Raw genomic sequence first — 16633 nt, forward strand, 5'->3', positions numbered from 1 at the left:
CAAAACTCGGCCCGTTTCCCTGGCAAACAAAAGTAAGCTGCCCCGCTTCTGGATGGCAGATTGCAGGAGCTACTTAGTACTATCAAATCAGCCCGACTTGGCACAGGTGCCACCTTGGATCTGGGAACCATCCTGTGTATCGTGGATTTTCAGGGGCCAGCCAGCCACTCTCAGCCATATGCCCCCAAAAACAAACCACGGACCTTTTCTCTGGCAAACAAAAATCAACTGCCCCACTTCTGGATGGCAGATTGCAGGAGCCACTTGGGACTATCACACCAGCACAACATGGCACTGCTGCCAACTTGGATCTCGGAACAATCCTACGTATCGTACATATTCAGGAACCAGCCGAACACTCCCAGCCACAGGCCCCCAAACACAAACAAAGGCCCATTTCCCTGGAAAACAAAACTCAGCTGCCCCGCTTCTGGATGGCAGTTTGCAGGAGCCACTTGGGACTATCAAACCAGCCCGACTTGGTAATGGTACCACCTTGGATCTGGGAACCATCCGGCGTATCGTGGATTTTCAGGGGCCAGCCGGTCATTCCCAGCCATATGCCGCCAAACACAAACCTCGGCCCTTTTCTCTGGCAAACAAAACTCAACTGCCCCTCTTCTGGATGGCAAATTGCAGGACGCACTTGGTACTACAAAAAGTGCCCGACTTGGCAGTGGTGCCACCTTGGCTCTGGGAACCATCCTGCGTATCGAGCATTTTAAGGAGCCAGCCGGCAATTCCCAGCCGTATGCCCCAAAAAGAAACCATGGACATTTTCTCTGGCAAAAAAAACTCAGCTGTCCCGCTTCTGGATGGCAGATTGCAGGAGTCACTTTGAACCCTACAACCAGCCTTACTTGGCACTGGTGCCACCTTGGATCTGGGAACCATCCTGCCTATCGTTGATTTTCAGGGGCCAGCCGGCCACTCTCAGCCATAGGCCCCCAAACACAAACCACAGCCCTTTTCTCTAGCAAACAAAATTCAACTGCCCCGCTTCTGGATGGCAAATTGCAGGAGCCACTGGGTACTACAAAAACAGCCTGACTTGGCACTGGTGCCACCTTGCGTCTGGTTACCATGCGGCGTATCGTGCATTTTAAGGAGCCATGTGGCCACTCCCAGCCATATGCCCCCAAACACAACCCACGGGCCTTTTCTCTGGCAAACAAAACTCAGCTGCCCCGCTTCTGGATGGCAGATTGCAGGAGCCACTTGGTACTATCAAACCAGCCCAATTTGGCACTGGTGCCACCATGGGTCTGGTCACCATCCTGCCTATCGTAGCTTTTCAGGAGCCAGCCGGTCACTCCCAGCCGTAGGCCCACAGACACAAAACTCGGCCCGTTTCCCTGACAAACAAAAGTAAGCTGTCCCGCTTCTGGATGGCAGATTGCAGGAGCCACTTGCTACTATCAAACCACCCGACTTGGCACTGGTGCCACCTCTGGTCTGGGAACCATCCTGCGTATCGTAGATTCTAATTAGCCATCCGTCCACTCCCAGGCACAGGCCCCCAAACACAAACAACGGCGCTTTTCCCTGGAAAACAAAACTCGTCTGCCATCTTTTTGATGGCAGATTGCCGGAGCCACTTGGTACTATCAAACCAGCCCAACTTGGCACTGGTGCCACCATGGGTCTGGTCACCATCCTGCCTATCGTAGCTTTTCAGGAGCCAGCCGGCCACTCCCTGCCACAGGCCCCCAAACACAAACAACGGCGCTTTTCCCTGGAAAACAAAATTCGCCTGCCAACTTTTTGATGGCAGATTGCAGGAGCCACTTGGTACTATCAAATCAGCCCAACTTGGCACTGGTGCCACCATGGGTCTGGTCAACATCCTGCCTATCGTAGCTTTTCAGGAGCCAGCCGGTCACTCCCAGCCATAGGCCCTCAGACCCAAACCTCGGCCCGTTTCCCTGGCAAACAAAAGTAAGCTGCCCCGCTTCTGGATGGCAGATTGCAGGAGCCACTTGGTAGTATCAAACCAGCCCTACTTGGTACTGGTGCCAACTTGGGTCTGGGAAACATCCTGCGTATCGTGGATTTTAAGGAGCCAGCCGGCCACTCCCACCCACAGGCCCCCAAACACAAACAACGGCGCTTTTCCCTGGAAAACAAAACTCGCCTACCAACATTTTGATGGCAGATTGCAGGAGCCACTTGGTACTATCAAATCAGCCGAACTTGGCACTGGTGCCACCATGGGTCTGGTAACCATACTGCCTATCGTACCTTTTCAGGAGCCAGCTGGTCACTCCCAGCCATAGGCCCCCAGACAAAAACCTCGGCTCCTTTCCCTGGCAAACAAAAGTAAGCAGCCCTGCTTCTGGATGGCAGATTGCAGGAGCCACTTTGCACCATCAAACTGGCCCGACTTGTCACTGTTGCCACCTCTGGTCTGGGAACCATCCTGCGTATCGTGGATTCTAATTAGCCAGCCGGCCACTCCCAGCCACAGGCCCCCAAACACAAACAACGGCGCTTTTCCCTGGAAAACAAAACTCGCCTGACAACTTTTTGATGGCAGATTGCAGGAGCCACTTGGTACTATCAAACCAGCCCAACTTGGCACTGGTGCCACCATGGGTCTGGTCACCATCCTGCCTATCGTAGCTTTTCAGGAGCCAGCCGGTCACTCCCAGCCATAGGCCCCCAGACACAAAGCTCGGCCCGTTTCCCTGGCAAACAAAAGTAAGCTGCCCCGCTTCTGGATGGCAGATTGTAGGACGCACTTGTTACTATCAAACCAGCCCGACTTGGCACTGGTGCCACCACTGGTCTGGGAACCATCCTGCGTATCGTGGATTCTAAGGAGCCAGCCGGCAAATCCCAGCCACAGGCACCCAAACACAAACAACGGCGCTTTTCCCTGGAAAACAAAACTCGCCTGACAACTTTTTGATGGCAGATTGCAGGAGCCACTTGGTACTATCAAACCAGCCCAACTTGGCACTGGTGCCACCATGGGTCTGGTCACCATCCTGCCTATCGTAGCTTTTCAGGAGCCAGCCGGTCACTCCCAGCCATAGGCCCCCAGACAAATACCTCGGCCCGTTTCCCTGGAAAAAAAAAAAAAGCTGCCCCGCTTCTGGATGGCAGATTCCAGGACGCACTTGGTAGTATCAAACCAGCCCAACTTGGCACTGGTGCCACCTCAGGTCTGGGAACCATCCTGCGTATCGTGGATTCTAAGGAGCCAGCCGGCCACTCCCTGCCACAGGCCCCCAAACACAAACAACAGCGCTTTTCCCTGGAAAACAAACTCGCCTGCCAACTTTTTGATGGCAGATTGCAGGAGCCACTTGGTACTATCAAACCAGCCCAACTTGGCACTGGTGCCACCATGGGTCTGGTCACCATCCTGCCTATCGTAACTTTTCAGGAGCCAGCCGGTCACTCCCAGCCATAGGCCCCCAGACAAAAACCTCGGCCCGTTTCCATGGCAAACAAAAGTAAGCTGCCCCGCTTCTGGATGGCAGATTCCCGGACGCACTTGGTACTATCAAACCAGCCCAACTTGGCACTGGTGCCACCTCTGATCTGGGAACCATGCTGAGTATCGTGGATTCTAAGGAGCCTGCCGGCCACTCCCAGCCACAGGCCCCCAAACACAAACAACGGCGCTTTTCCCTGGAAAACAAAACTCGCCTGCCAAGTTTTTGATGGCAGATTGCAGGAGCCACTTGGTACTATCAAACCAGCCCAACTTGGCACTGGTGCCGTCATGGGTCTGGTCACCATCCTGCCTATCGTAGCTTTTCACGAGCCAGCCGGTCACTCCCAGCCATAGGCCCCCAGACAAAAACCTCGGCCCGTTTCCCTGGAAAACAAAAGTAAGCTGCCCCGCTTCTGGATGGCAGATGGCAGGAACCACTTGGTACTATCAAACCAGCCCAACTTGGCACTGGTGCCACCTTGGGTCTGGGAACCATCCTGCGTATCGTGGATTCTAAGGAGCCAGCCGGTCGCTCCCAGCCACAGGCCCCCAAACAAAACCACAGGGCTATTTCCTGGAAAACAAAACTCGCCTGCCAATTTTGATGGTAGATTGCAGGAGCCACTTGGTACTATCAAACCAGCCCAACTTGGCACTGGTGCCACCATGGGTCTGGTCACCATCCTGCCTATCGTAGCTTTTCAGGAGCCAGCCGGTCACTCCCAGCCATAGGCCCCGAGACACAAACCTCGGCCCGTTTCCCTGGCAAACAAAAGTAAGCTACCCCGCTTCTGGATGGCAGATTGCAGGAGCCACTTGGTACTATCAAACCAGCCCGACTTGGCACTGGTGCCACCTCAGGTCTGGGAACCATCCTGCGTATCGTGGATTCTAAGGAGCCAGCCGGCCACTCCCAGCCATAGGCCCCCAAACAAAAACAACGGCGCTTTTCCCTGGAAAACAAAACTTGCCTGCTAACTTTTTGATGGCAGATTGCAGGAGCCACTTGGTACTATCAAACCAGCCCTACTTGGCACTGGTGCCACCATGGGTCTGGTCACCATCCTGCCTATCGTAGCTTATCAGGAGCCAGCCGGTCACTCCCAGCCATAGGCCCCCAGACACAAAGCTCGACCCGTTTCCCTGGCAAACAAAAGCAAGCTGCCCCGCTTCTGGATGGCAGATTGCAGGAGCCACTTGGTACTATCAAACCAGCCCATCTTGGCATTGGTGCCACCTCTAGTCTGGGAACCATCCTGCGTATCGTGGATTCTAAGGAGCCAGCCGGTCACTCCCAGCCACAGGCCCCCAAACACAATCCACAGCGCTTTTCCCTGGAAAACAAAACTCGCCTGCCAACTTTTTGATGGCAGATTGCAGGAGCCACTTGCTACTATCAAATCAGCCCAACTTGGCACTGGTGCCACCATGGGTCTGGTCACCATCCTGCCTATCGTAGCTTTTCAGGAGACAGCCCGTCCCTCCCTGCCATAGGCCCCCAGAGAAAAACCTCGGCCCATTTCCCTGGCAAACAAAAGTAAGCTGCCCCGCTTCTGGATGGCAGATTCCAGGACGCACTTGGTAGTATCAAACCAGCCCAACTTGGCACTGGTGCCACCTCTGGTCTGGGAACCATCCTGCGTATCGTGGATTCTAAAGAGCCAGCCGGTCACTCCCAGCCACAGGCCCCCAGACACAAACAACGGCGCTTTTCCCTGGACAACAAAACTCGCCTGCCAAATTTTGATGGCAGATTCCCGGAGCCACTTGGTACTATCAAACCAGCCCAACTTGACACTGGTGCCGTCATGGGTCTGGTCACCATCCTGCCTATCGTAGCTTTTCAGGAGCCAGCCGGTCACTCCCAGCCATAGGCCCCCAGACACAAAGCTCGGCCCGTTTCCGTGGCAAACAAAAGTAAGTTATCCCGCTTCTGGATGGCAGATTGCAGGAGCCACTTTTCACCATCAAACCAGCCCGACTTGGCATTGCTGCCACCTCTGGTCTGGGAACCATCCTGCGTATCGTGGATTCTAAGGAGCCAGCCGGCCACTCCCAGCCACAGGCACCCAAACAAAAACAACGGCGCTTTTCCCTGGAAAACAAAACTCGCCTGACAACTTTTTGATGGCAGATTGCAGGAGCCACTTGGTACTATCAAACCAGCCCAACTTGGCACTGGTGCCACCATGGGTCTGGGAACCATCCTGCCTATCGTAGCTTTTCAGGAGCCAGCCGGTCACTCCCAGCCATAGGCCCCCAGACACAAACCTCGGCCCGTTTCCCTGGCAAACAAAAGTAAGCTACCCCGCTTCTGGATGGCAGATTGCAGGACGCACTTGGTACTATCAAACCAGCCCAACTTGGCACTGGTGCCACCTCAGGTCTGGGAACCATCCTGCGTATCGTGGATTCTAAGGAGCCAGCCGGCCACTCCCAGCCATAGGCCCCCAAACAAAACAACGGCGCTTTTCCCTGGAAAACAAAACTTGCCTGCCAACTTTTTGATGGCAGATTGCAGGAGCCACTTGGTACTATCAAACCAGCCCAACTTGGCACTGGTGCCACCATGGGTCTGGTCACCATCCTGCCTATCGTAGCTTTTCAGGAGCCAGCCGGTCACTCCCAGCCGTAGGCCCACAGACACAAACCTCGGCCGGTTTCCCTGACAAACAAAAGTAAGCTGTCCCGCTTCTGGATGGCAGATTGCAGGAGCCACTTGCTACTATCAAACCACCCGACTTGGCACTGGTGCCACCTCTGGTCTGGGAACCATCCTGCGTATCGTAGATTCTAATTAGCCATCCGTCCACTCCCAGGCACAGGCCCCCAAACACAAACAACGGCGCTTTTCCCTGGAAAACAAAACTTGCCTGCTAACTTTTTGATGGCAGATTGCAGGAGCCACTTGGTACTATCAAACCAGCCCTACTTGGCACTGGTGCCACCATGGGTCTGGTCACCATCCTGCCTATCGTAGCTTTTCAGGAGCCAGCCGGCCACTCCCTGCCACAGGCCCCCAAACACAAACAACGGCGCTTTTCCCTGGAAAACAAAATTCGCCTGCCAACTTTTTGATGGCAGATTGCAGGAGCCACTTGGTACTATCAAATCAGCCCAACTTGGCACTGGTGCCACCATGGGTCTGGTCAACATCCTGCCTATCGTAGCTTTTCAGGAGCCAGCCGGTCACTCCCAGCCATAGGCCCCCAGACCCAAACCTCGGCCCGTATCCCTGGCAAACAAAAGTAAGCTGCCCCGCTTCTGGATGGCAGATTGCAGGAGCCACTTGGTAGTATCAAACCAGCCCTACTTGGTACTGGTGCCAACTTGGGTCTGGGAAACATCCTGCGTATCGTGGAATCTAAGGAGCCAGCCGGCCACTCCCAGCCACAGGCCCCCAAACACAAACAAGGGCGCTTTTCCCTGGAAAACAAAACTCTCCTGCCAACTTTTTGATGGCAGATTGCAGGAGCCACTTGGTACTATCAAACCAGCCCAACTTGCCACTGGTGCCACCATGGGTCTGGTCACCATCCTGCCTATCGTAGCTTTTCAGGAGCCAGCCGGCCACTCCCAGCCATAGGCCCCCAGACACAAACCTCGGCCCGTTTCCCTGGCAAACAAAAGTAAGCTGCCCCGCTTCTGGATGGCAGATTCCCGGACGCACTTGTTACAATCAAACCAGCCCAACTTGGCACTGGTGCCACCTCTGGTCTGGGAACCATGCTGAGTATCGTGGATTCTAAGGAGCCAGCCGGCCACTCCCAGCCACAGGCCCCCAAACACAAACAACGGCGCTTTTCCCTGGAAAACAAAACTCGCCTGCCAAGTTTTTGATGGCAGATTGCAGGAGCCACTTGGTACTATCAAACCCGCCCAACTTGGCACTGGTGCCACCATGGGTCTGGTCACCATCCTGCCTATCGTAGCTTTTCAGGAGCCAGCCGGTCACTCCCCGCCATAGGCCCCCAGACACAAACCTCGGCCCGTTTCCCTGGCAAACAAAAGTAAGCTACCCCGCTTCTGGATGGCAGATTGCAGGACGCACTTGGTACTATCAAACCAGCCCAACTTGGCACTGGTGCCACCTCAGGTCTGTGAACCATCCTGCGTCTCGTGGATTCTAAGGAGCCAGCCGGCCACTCCCACCCATAGGCCCCCAAACAAAAACAACGGCGCTTTTCCCTGGAAAACAAAACTCGCCTGCCAACTTTTTGATGGCAGATTGCAGGAACCACTTGGTATTATCAAGCCAGCCCGACTTGGCACTGGTGCCACCTTGGGTCTGGGAACCATGCTGCGTATCGTGGATTCTAAGGAGCCAGCCGGCCACTCCCACCCACAGGCCCCCAAACACAAACAACGGCGCTTTTCCCTGGAAAACAAAACTCGCCTGCCAACTTTTTGATGGCAGATTGCAGGAGCCACTTGGTACTATCAAATCAGCCGAACTTGGCACTGGTGCCACCATGGGTCTGGTAACCATCCTGCCTATCGTACCTTTTCAGGAGCCAGCTGGTCACTCCCAGCCATAGGCCCCCAGACAAAAACCTCGGCTCCTTTCCCTGGCAAACAAAAGTAAGCAGCCCTGCTTCTGGATGGCAGATTGCAGGAGCCACTTTGCACCATCAAACTGGCCCGACTTGTCACTGTTGCCACCTCTGGTCTGGGAACCATCCTGCGTATCGTGGATTCTAATTAGCCAGCCGGCCACTCCCAGCCACAGGCCCCCAAACACAAACAACGGCGCTTTTCCCTGGAAAACAAAACTCGCCTGCCAAGTTTTTGATGGCAGATTGCAGGAGCCACTTGGTACTATCAAACCAGCCCAACTTGGCACTGGTGCCACCATGGGTCTGGTCACCATCCTGCCTATCGTAGCTTTTCAGGAGCCAGCCGGTCACTCCCAGCCATAGGCCCCCAGACACAAAGCTCGGCCCGTTTCCCTGGCAAACAAAAGTAAGCTGCCCCGCTTCTGGATGGCAGATAGTAGGACGCACTTGTTACTATCAAACCAGCCCGACTTGGCACTGGTGCCACCACTGGTCTGGGAACCATCCTGCGTATCGTGGATTCTAAGGAGCCAGCCGGCCACTCCCAGCCACAGGCCCCCAAACACAAACAACGGCGCTTTTCCCTGGAAAACAAAACTCGCCTGCCAACTTTTTGATGGCAGATTGCAGGAGCCACTTGGTACTATCAAACCAGCCCAACTTGGCACTGGTGCCACCATGGGTCTGGTCACCATCCTGACTATCGTAGCTTTTCAGGAGCCAGCCGGTCACTCCCAGCCATAGGCCCCCAGACAAATACCTCGGCCCGTTTCCCTGGCAAACAAAAGTAAGCTGCCCCGCTTCTGGATGGCAGATTGCAGGACGCACTTGGTACTATCAAACCAGCCCGACTTGGCACTGGTGCCACCACTGGTCTGGGAACCATCCTGCGTATCGTGGATTCTAAGGAGCCAGCCGGCCACTCCCTGCCACAGGCCCCCTAACACAAACAACGGCGCTTTTCCCTGGAAAAAGAAAACTCGCCTGCCAACATTTTGATGGCAGATTGCAGGAGCCACTTGGTACTATCAAACCAGCCCAACTTGGCACTGGTGTCACCATGGGTCTGGTCACCATCCTGCCTATCGTAACTTTTCAGGAGCCAGCCGGTCACTCCCAGCCATAGGCCCCCAGACAAAAACCTCGGCCCGTTTCCCTGGCAAACAAAAGTAAGCTGCCCCGCTTCTGGATGGCAGATTCCCGGACGCACTTGGTACTATCAAACCAGCCCAACTTGGCACTGGTGCCACCTCTGATCTTCGAACCATGCTGAGTATCGTGGATTCTAAGGAGCCAGCCGGCCACTCCCAGCCACAGGCCCCCAAACACAAACAACGGCGCTTTTCCCTGGAAAACAAAACTCGCCTGCCAAGTTTTTGATGGCAGATTGCAGGAGCCACTTGGTACTATCAAACCAGCCCAACTTGGCACTGGTGCCGTCATGGGTCTGGTCACCATCCTGCCTATCGTAGCTTTTCAGGAGCCAGCCGGTCACTCCCAGCCATAGGCCCCCAGACAAAAACCTCGGACCGTTTCCCTGGCAAACAAAAGTAAGCTGCCCCGCTTCTGGATGGCAGATTGCAGGAACCACTTGGTACTATCAAACCAGCCCAACTTGGCACTGGTGCCACCATGGGTCTGGGAACCATCCTGTGTATCGTGGATTCTAATTAGCCATCCGTCCACTCCAGGCCATAGGGCCCCAGGCACAAACAACGGCGCTTTTACCTGGAAAACAAAACTCGCCTGCCAACTTTTTGATGGCCGATTGCAGGAACCACTTGGTATTATCTAGCCAGCCCAACTTGGCACTGGTGCCACCATGGGTCTGGTCACCATCCTGCCTATCGTAGCTTTTCAGGAGCCAGCCGGTCACTCCCTGCCATAGGCCCCCAGACACAAACCTCGGACCGTTTCCCTGGCAAACAAAAGTAAGCTGCCCCGCTTCTGGATGGCAGATTGCAGGAACCACTTGTTACTATCAAACCAGCCCAACTTGGCACTGGTGCCACCATGGGTCTGGGAACCATCCTGTGTATCGTGGATTCTAATTAGCCATCCGTCCACTCCAGGCCATAGGGCCCCAGGCACAAACAACGGCGCTTTTCCCTGGAAAACAAAACTCGCCTGCCAACTTTTTGATGGCCGATTGCAGGAACCACTTGGTATTATCAAGCCAGCCCGACTTGGCACTGGTGCCACCTTGGGTCTGGGAACCATGCTGCGTATCGTGGATTCTAAGGAGCCAGCCGGCCACTCCCTGCCACAGGCCCCCAAACACAAACAACGGCGCTTTTCCCTGGAAAACAAAACTCGCCTGCCAAGTTTTTGATGGCAGATTGCAGGAGCCACTTGGTACTATCAAACCAGCCCAACTTGGCACTGGTGCCACCATGGGTCTGGTCACCATCCTGCCTATCGTAGCTTTTCAGGAGCCAGCCAGCCACCCCCAGCCAGAGGCCCCCAGACAAATATTTCGGCCCGTTTCCCTGGCAAACAAAAGTAAGCTGCCCCGCTTCTGCATGGCAGATTGCAGGAGCCACTTTGCACCGTCAAACCAGCCCAACTTGGCACTGGTGCCACCTCAGGTCTGGGAACCATCCTGCGTATCGTGGGTTCTAATTAGCCATCCGTCCACTCCAGGCCATAGGGCCCCAGGCACAAAAAACGGCGCTTTTCCCTGGAAAACAAAACTCGCCTGCCAACTTTTTGATGGCCGATCGCAGGAACCACTTGGTATTATCAAGCCAGCCCAACTTGGCACTGGTGCCACCATGGGTCTGGTCACCATCCTGCCTATCGTAGCTTTTCAGGAGCCAGCCGGTCACTCCCAGCCATAGGCCCCCAGACACAAACCTCGGCCCGTTTCCCTGGCAAACAAAAGTAAGCTGCCCCGCTTCTGGATGGCAGATTGCAGGAGCCACTTTGCACCATCCAACTAGCCCGACTTGGCACTGGTGCCACCTCAGGTCTGGGAACCATCCTGCGTATCGTGGATTCTAATTATCCATCCGGCCACTCCCACCCACAGGCCCCCAAACACAAACAACGGCGCTTTTCCCTGGAAAACAAAACTCGCCTGCCAATTTTTGATGGCAGATTGCAGGAGCCACTTGGTACTATCAAACCAGCCCAACTTGGCACTGGTGCCACCATGGGTCTGGTCACCATCCTGCCTATCGTAGCTTTTCAGGAGCCAGCCGGTCACTCCCAGCCATAGGCCCCCAGACACAAAGCTCGGCCCGTTTCCCTGGCAAGCAATAGTAAGCTGTCCCGCTTCTGGATGGCAGATTCCCGGAAGCACTTGTTACTATCAAACCAGCCCAACTTGGCACTGGTGCCACCATGGGTCTGGGAACCATCCTGTGTATCGTGGATTCTAATTAGCCATCCGTCCACTCCAGGCCATAGGGCCCCAGGCACAAACAACGGCGCTTTTCCCTGGAAAACAAAACTCGCCTGCGAACATTTTGATGGCCGATTGCAGGAACCACTTGGTATTATCAAGCCAGCCCGACTTGGCACTGGTGCCACCTTGGGTCTGGGAACCATGCTGCGTATCGTGGATTCTAAGGAGCCAGCTGGCCACTCCCAGCCACAGGCCCCCAAACACAAACAACGACGCTTTTCCCTGGAAATCAACACTCGCTTGCCGACTTTTTGATGGCAGATTGCAGGAGCCACTTGGTACTATCAAACCAGCCCAACTTGGCACTGGTGCCACCATGGGTCTGGTCACCATCCTGCCTATCGTAGCTTTTCATGAGCCAGCCGGCCACTCCCAGCCATAGGCCCCCAGACACAAACCTCGGCCCGTTTCCCTGGCAAAAAAAAGTAAGCTGCCCCGCTTCTGGATGGCAGATTGCAGGACGCACTTGTTACAATCAAACCAGCCCAACTTGGCACTGGTGCTACCTCTGGTCTGGGAACCATGCTGAGTATCGTGGATTCTAAGGAGCCAGCTGGCCACTCCCAGCCACAGGCCCCCAAACACAAACAACGGCGCTTTTCCCTGGAAAACAAAACTCGCCTGCCAAGTTTTTGATGGCAGATTGCAGGAGCCACTTGGTACTATCAAACCAGCCCAACTTGGCACTGGTGCCGTCATGGGTCTGGTCACCATCATGCCTATCGTAGCTTTTCAGGAGCCAGCCGGTCACTTCCAGGCTTAGGCCCCCAGACACAATCCTCGGACCGTTTCCCTGGCAAACAAAAGTAAGCTGCCCCGCTTCTGGATGGCAGATTGCAGGAACCACTTGTTACTATCAAACCAGCCCAAGTTGGCACTGGTGCCACCATGGGTCTGGGAACCATCCTGTGTATCGTGGATTCTAATTAGCCATCCGTCCACTCCAGGCCATAGGGCCCCAGGCGCAAACAACGGCGCTTTTCCCTGGAAAACAAACTCGCCTGCCAAATTTTTGATGGCAGATTGCAGGAGCCACTTGGTACTATCAAACCAGCCCAACTTGGCACTGGTGCCACCATGGGTCTGGTCAACATCCTGCCTATCGTAGCTTTTCAGGAGCCAGCCGGTCACTCCCAGCCATAGGCCCCGAGACACAAACCTCGGCCCGTTTCCCTGGCAAACAAAAGTAAGCTACCCCGCTTCTGGATGGCAGATTGCAGGACGCACTTGGTACTATCAAACCAGCCCAACTTGGCACTGGTGCCACCTCAGGTCTGGGAACCATCCTGCGTCTCGTGGATTCTAAGGAGCCAGCCGGCCACTCCCACCCATAGGCCCCCAAACAAAAACAACGGCGCTTTTCCCTGGAAAACAAAACTCGCCTGCCAACTTTTTGATGGCCGATTGCAGGAACCACTTGGTATTATCAAGCCAGCCCGACTTGGCACTGGTGCTACCTTGGGTCTGGGAACCATGCTGCGTATCGTGGATTCTAAGGAGCCAGCCGGCCACTCCCTGCCACAGGCCCCCAAACACAAACAACGGCGCTTTTCCCTGGAAATCAACACTCGCTTGCCGACTTTTTGATGGCAGATTGCAGGAGCCACTTGGTACTATCAAACCAGCCCAACTTGGCACTGGTGCCACCATGGGTCTGGTCACCATCATGCCTCTCGTAGCTTTTCAGGACCTAGCCGGTCACTCACAGCCATAGGCCCCCAGACACAAACCTCGGACCGTTTCCCTGGCAAACAAAAGTAAGCTGCCCCGCTTCTGGATGGCAGATTTCAGTAGCAACTTTGCACCATCAAACTGGCCCGACTTGTCACTGGTGCCACTTTAGGTCTGGGAACCACCCTGCGTATCGTGGATTGTAATTAGCCATCCGGCCACTCCCACCCACAGGCCCCCAAACACAAACAACGGCGCTTTTCCCTGGAAAACAAAACTCGCCTACCAACATTTTGATGGCAGATTGCAGGAGCCACTTGGTACTATCAAATCAGCCGAACTTGGCACTGGTGCCACCATGGGTCTGGTAACCATACTGCCTATCGTACCTTTTCAGGAGCCAGCTGGTCACTCCCAGCCATAGGCCCCCAGACAAAAACCTCGGCTCCTTTCCCTGGCAAACAAAAGTAAGCAGGCCTGCTTCTGGATGGCAGATTGCAGGAGCCACTTTGCACCATCAAACTGGCCCGACTTGTCATTGTTGCCACCTCTGGTCTGGGAACCATCCTGCGTATCGTGGATTCTAATTAGCCAGCCGGCCACTCCCAGCCACAGGCCCCCAAACACAAACAACGGCGCTTTTCCCTGGAAAACAAAACTCGCCTGCCAAGTTTTTGATGGCAGATTGCAGGAGCCACTTGGTACTATCAAACCAGCCCAACTTGGCACTGGTGCCACCATGGGTCTGGTCACCATCCTGCCTATCGTAGCTTTTCAGGAGCCAGCCGGTCACTCCCAGCCATAGGCCCCCAGACACAAAGCTCGGCCCGTTTCCCTGGCAAACAAAAGTAAGCTGCCCCGCTTCTGGATGGCAGATAGTAGGACGCACTTGTTAATATCAAACCAGCCCGACTTGGCACTGGTGCCACCACTGGTCTGGGAACCATCCTGCGTATCGTGGATTCTAAGGAGCCAGCCGGCCACTCCCAGCCACAGGCACCCAAACACAAACAACGGCGCTTTTCCCTGGAAAACAAAACTCGCCTGACAACTTTTTGATGGCAGATTGCAGGAGCCACTTGGTACTATCAAACCAGCCCAACTTGGCACTGGTGCCACCATGGGTCTGGTCACCATCCTGCCTATCGTAGCTTTTCAGGAGCCAGCCGGTCACTCCCAGCCATAGGCCCCCAGACAAATACCTCGGCCCGTTTCCCTGGAAAACAAAAGTAAGCTGCCCCGCTTCTGGATGGCAGATTGCAGGACGCACTTGGTACTATCAAACCAGCCCGACTTGGCACTGGTGCCACGTCAAGTCTGGGAACCATCCTGCGTATCGTGGATTCTAAGGAGCCAGCCGGCCACTCCCTGCCACAGGCCCCCAAACACAAACAACGGCGCTTTTCCCTGGAAAACAAAACTCGCCTGCCAACTTTTTGATGGCAGATTGCAGGAGCCACTTGGTACTATCAAACCAGCCCAACTTGGCACTGGTGCCACCATGGGTCTGGGAACCATCCTGCCTATCGTAACTTTTCAGGAGCCAGCCAGTCACTCCCAGCCATAGGCCCCCAGACAAAAACCTCGGCCCGTTTCCCTGGCAAACAAAAGTAAGCTGCCCCGCTTCTGGATGGCAGATTGCAGGAACCACTTGGTACTATCAAACCAGCCCAACTTGGCACTGGTGCCACCTCTGATCTGGGAACCATGCTGAGTATCGTGGATTCTAAGGAGCCAGCCGGCCACTCCCAGCCACAGGCCCCCAAACACAAACAACGGCGCTTTTCCCTGGAAAACAAAACTCGCCTGCCAAGTTTTTGATGGCAGATTGCAGGAGCCACTTGGTACTATCAAACCAGCCCAACTTGGCACTGGTGCCGTCATGGGTCTGGTCACCATCCTGCCTATCGTAGCTTTTCAGGAGCCAGCCGGTCACTCCCAGCCATAGGCCCCCAGACAAAAACCTCGGCCCGTTTCCCTGGCAAACAAAAGTAAGCTGCCCCGCTTCTGGATGGCAGATTGCAGGACGCACTTGGTACTATCAAACCAGCCCGACTTGGCACTGGTGCCACCATGGGTCTGGGAACCATCCTGTGTATCGTGGATTCTAATTAGCCATCCGTCCACTCCAGGCCATAGGGCCCCAGGCACAAACAACGGCGCTTTTCCCTGGAAAACAAAACTCGCCTGACAACTTTTTGATGGCCGATTGCAGGAACCACTTGGTATTATCTAGCCAGCCCAACTTGGCACTGGTGCCACCATGGGTCTGGTCACCATCCTGCCTATCGTAGCTTTTCAGGAGCCAGCCGGTCACTCCCAGCCATAGGCCCCCAGACACAAACCTCGGACCGTTTCCCTGGCAAACAAAAGTAAGCTGCCCCGCTTCTGGATGGCAGATTGCAGGAACCACTTGTTACTATCAAACCAGCCCAACTTGGCACTGGTGCCACCATGGGTCTGGGAACCATCCTGTGTATCGTGGATTCTAATTAGTCATCCGTCCACTCCAGGCCATAGGGCCCCAGGCACAAACAACGGCGCTTTTCCCTGGAAAACAAAACTTGCCTGCCAACTTTTTGATGGCCGATTGCAGGAACCACTTGGTATTATCAAGCCAGCCCGACTTGGCACTGGTGCCACCTTGGGTCTGGGAACCATGCTGCGTATCGTGGATTCTAAGTAGCCAGCCGGCCACTCCCTGCCACAGGCCCCCAAACACAAACAACGGCGCTTTTCCCTGGAAAACAAAACTCGCCTGCCAAGTTTTTGATGGCAGATTGCAGGAGCCACTTGGTACTATCAAACCAGCCCAACTTGGCACTGGTGCCACCATGGGTCTGGTCACCATCCTGCCTATCGTAGCTTTTCAGGAGCCAGCCAGCCACCCCCAGCCAGAGGCCCCCAGACAAATATTTCGGCCCGTTTCCCTGGCAAACAAAAGTAAGCTGCCCCGCTTCTGCATGGCACATTGCAGGAGCCACTTTGCACCGTCAAACCAGCCCAACTTGGCACTGGTGCCACCTCAGGTCTGGGAACCATCCTGCGTCTCGTGGATTCTAAGGAGCCAGCCGGCCACTCCCACCCATAGGCCCCCAAACAAAAACAACGGCGCTTTTCCCTGGAAAACAAAACTCGCCTGCCAACTTTTTGATGGCCGATTGCAGGAACCACTTGGTATTATCAAGCCAGCCCGACTTGGCACTGGTGCCACCTTGGGTCTGGGAACCATGCTGCGTATCGTGGATTCTAAGGAGCCAGCCGGCCACTCCCTGCCACAGGCCCCCAAACACAAACAACGGCGCTTTTCCCTGGAAATCAACACTCGCTTGCCGACTTTTTGATGGCAGATTGCAGGAGCCACTTGGTACTATCAAACCAGCCCAACTTGGCACTGGTGCCACCATGGGTCTGGTCACCATCATGCCTCTCGTAGCTTTTCAGGACCTAGCCGGTCACTCACAGCCATAGGCCCCCAGACACAAACCTTGGCCCGTTTCCCTGGCAAACAAAAGTAAGCTGCCCCGTTTCTGGATGGCAGATTTCAGTAGC

Source organism: Melospiza melodia, chromosome 3 (genome assembly GCF_035770615.1).
Source record: "Melospiza melodia melodia isolate bMelMel2 chromosome 3, bMelMel2.pri, whole genome shotgun sequence".
NCBI classification, from domain to species: domain Eukaryota; kingdom Metazoa; phylum Chordata; class Aves; order Passeriformes; family Passerellidae; genus Melospiza; species Melospiza melodia.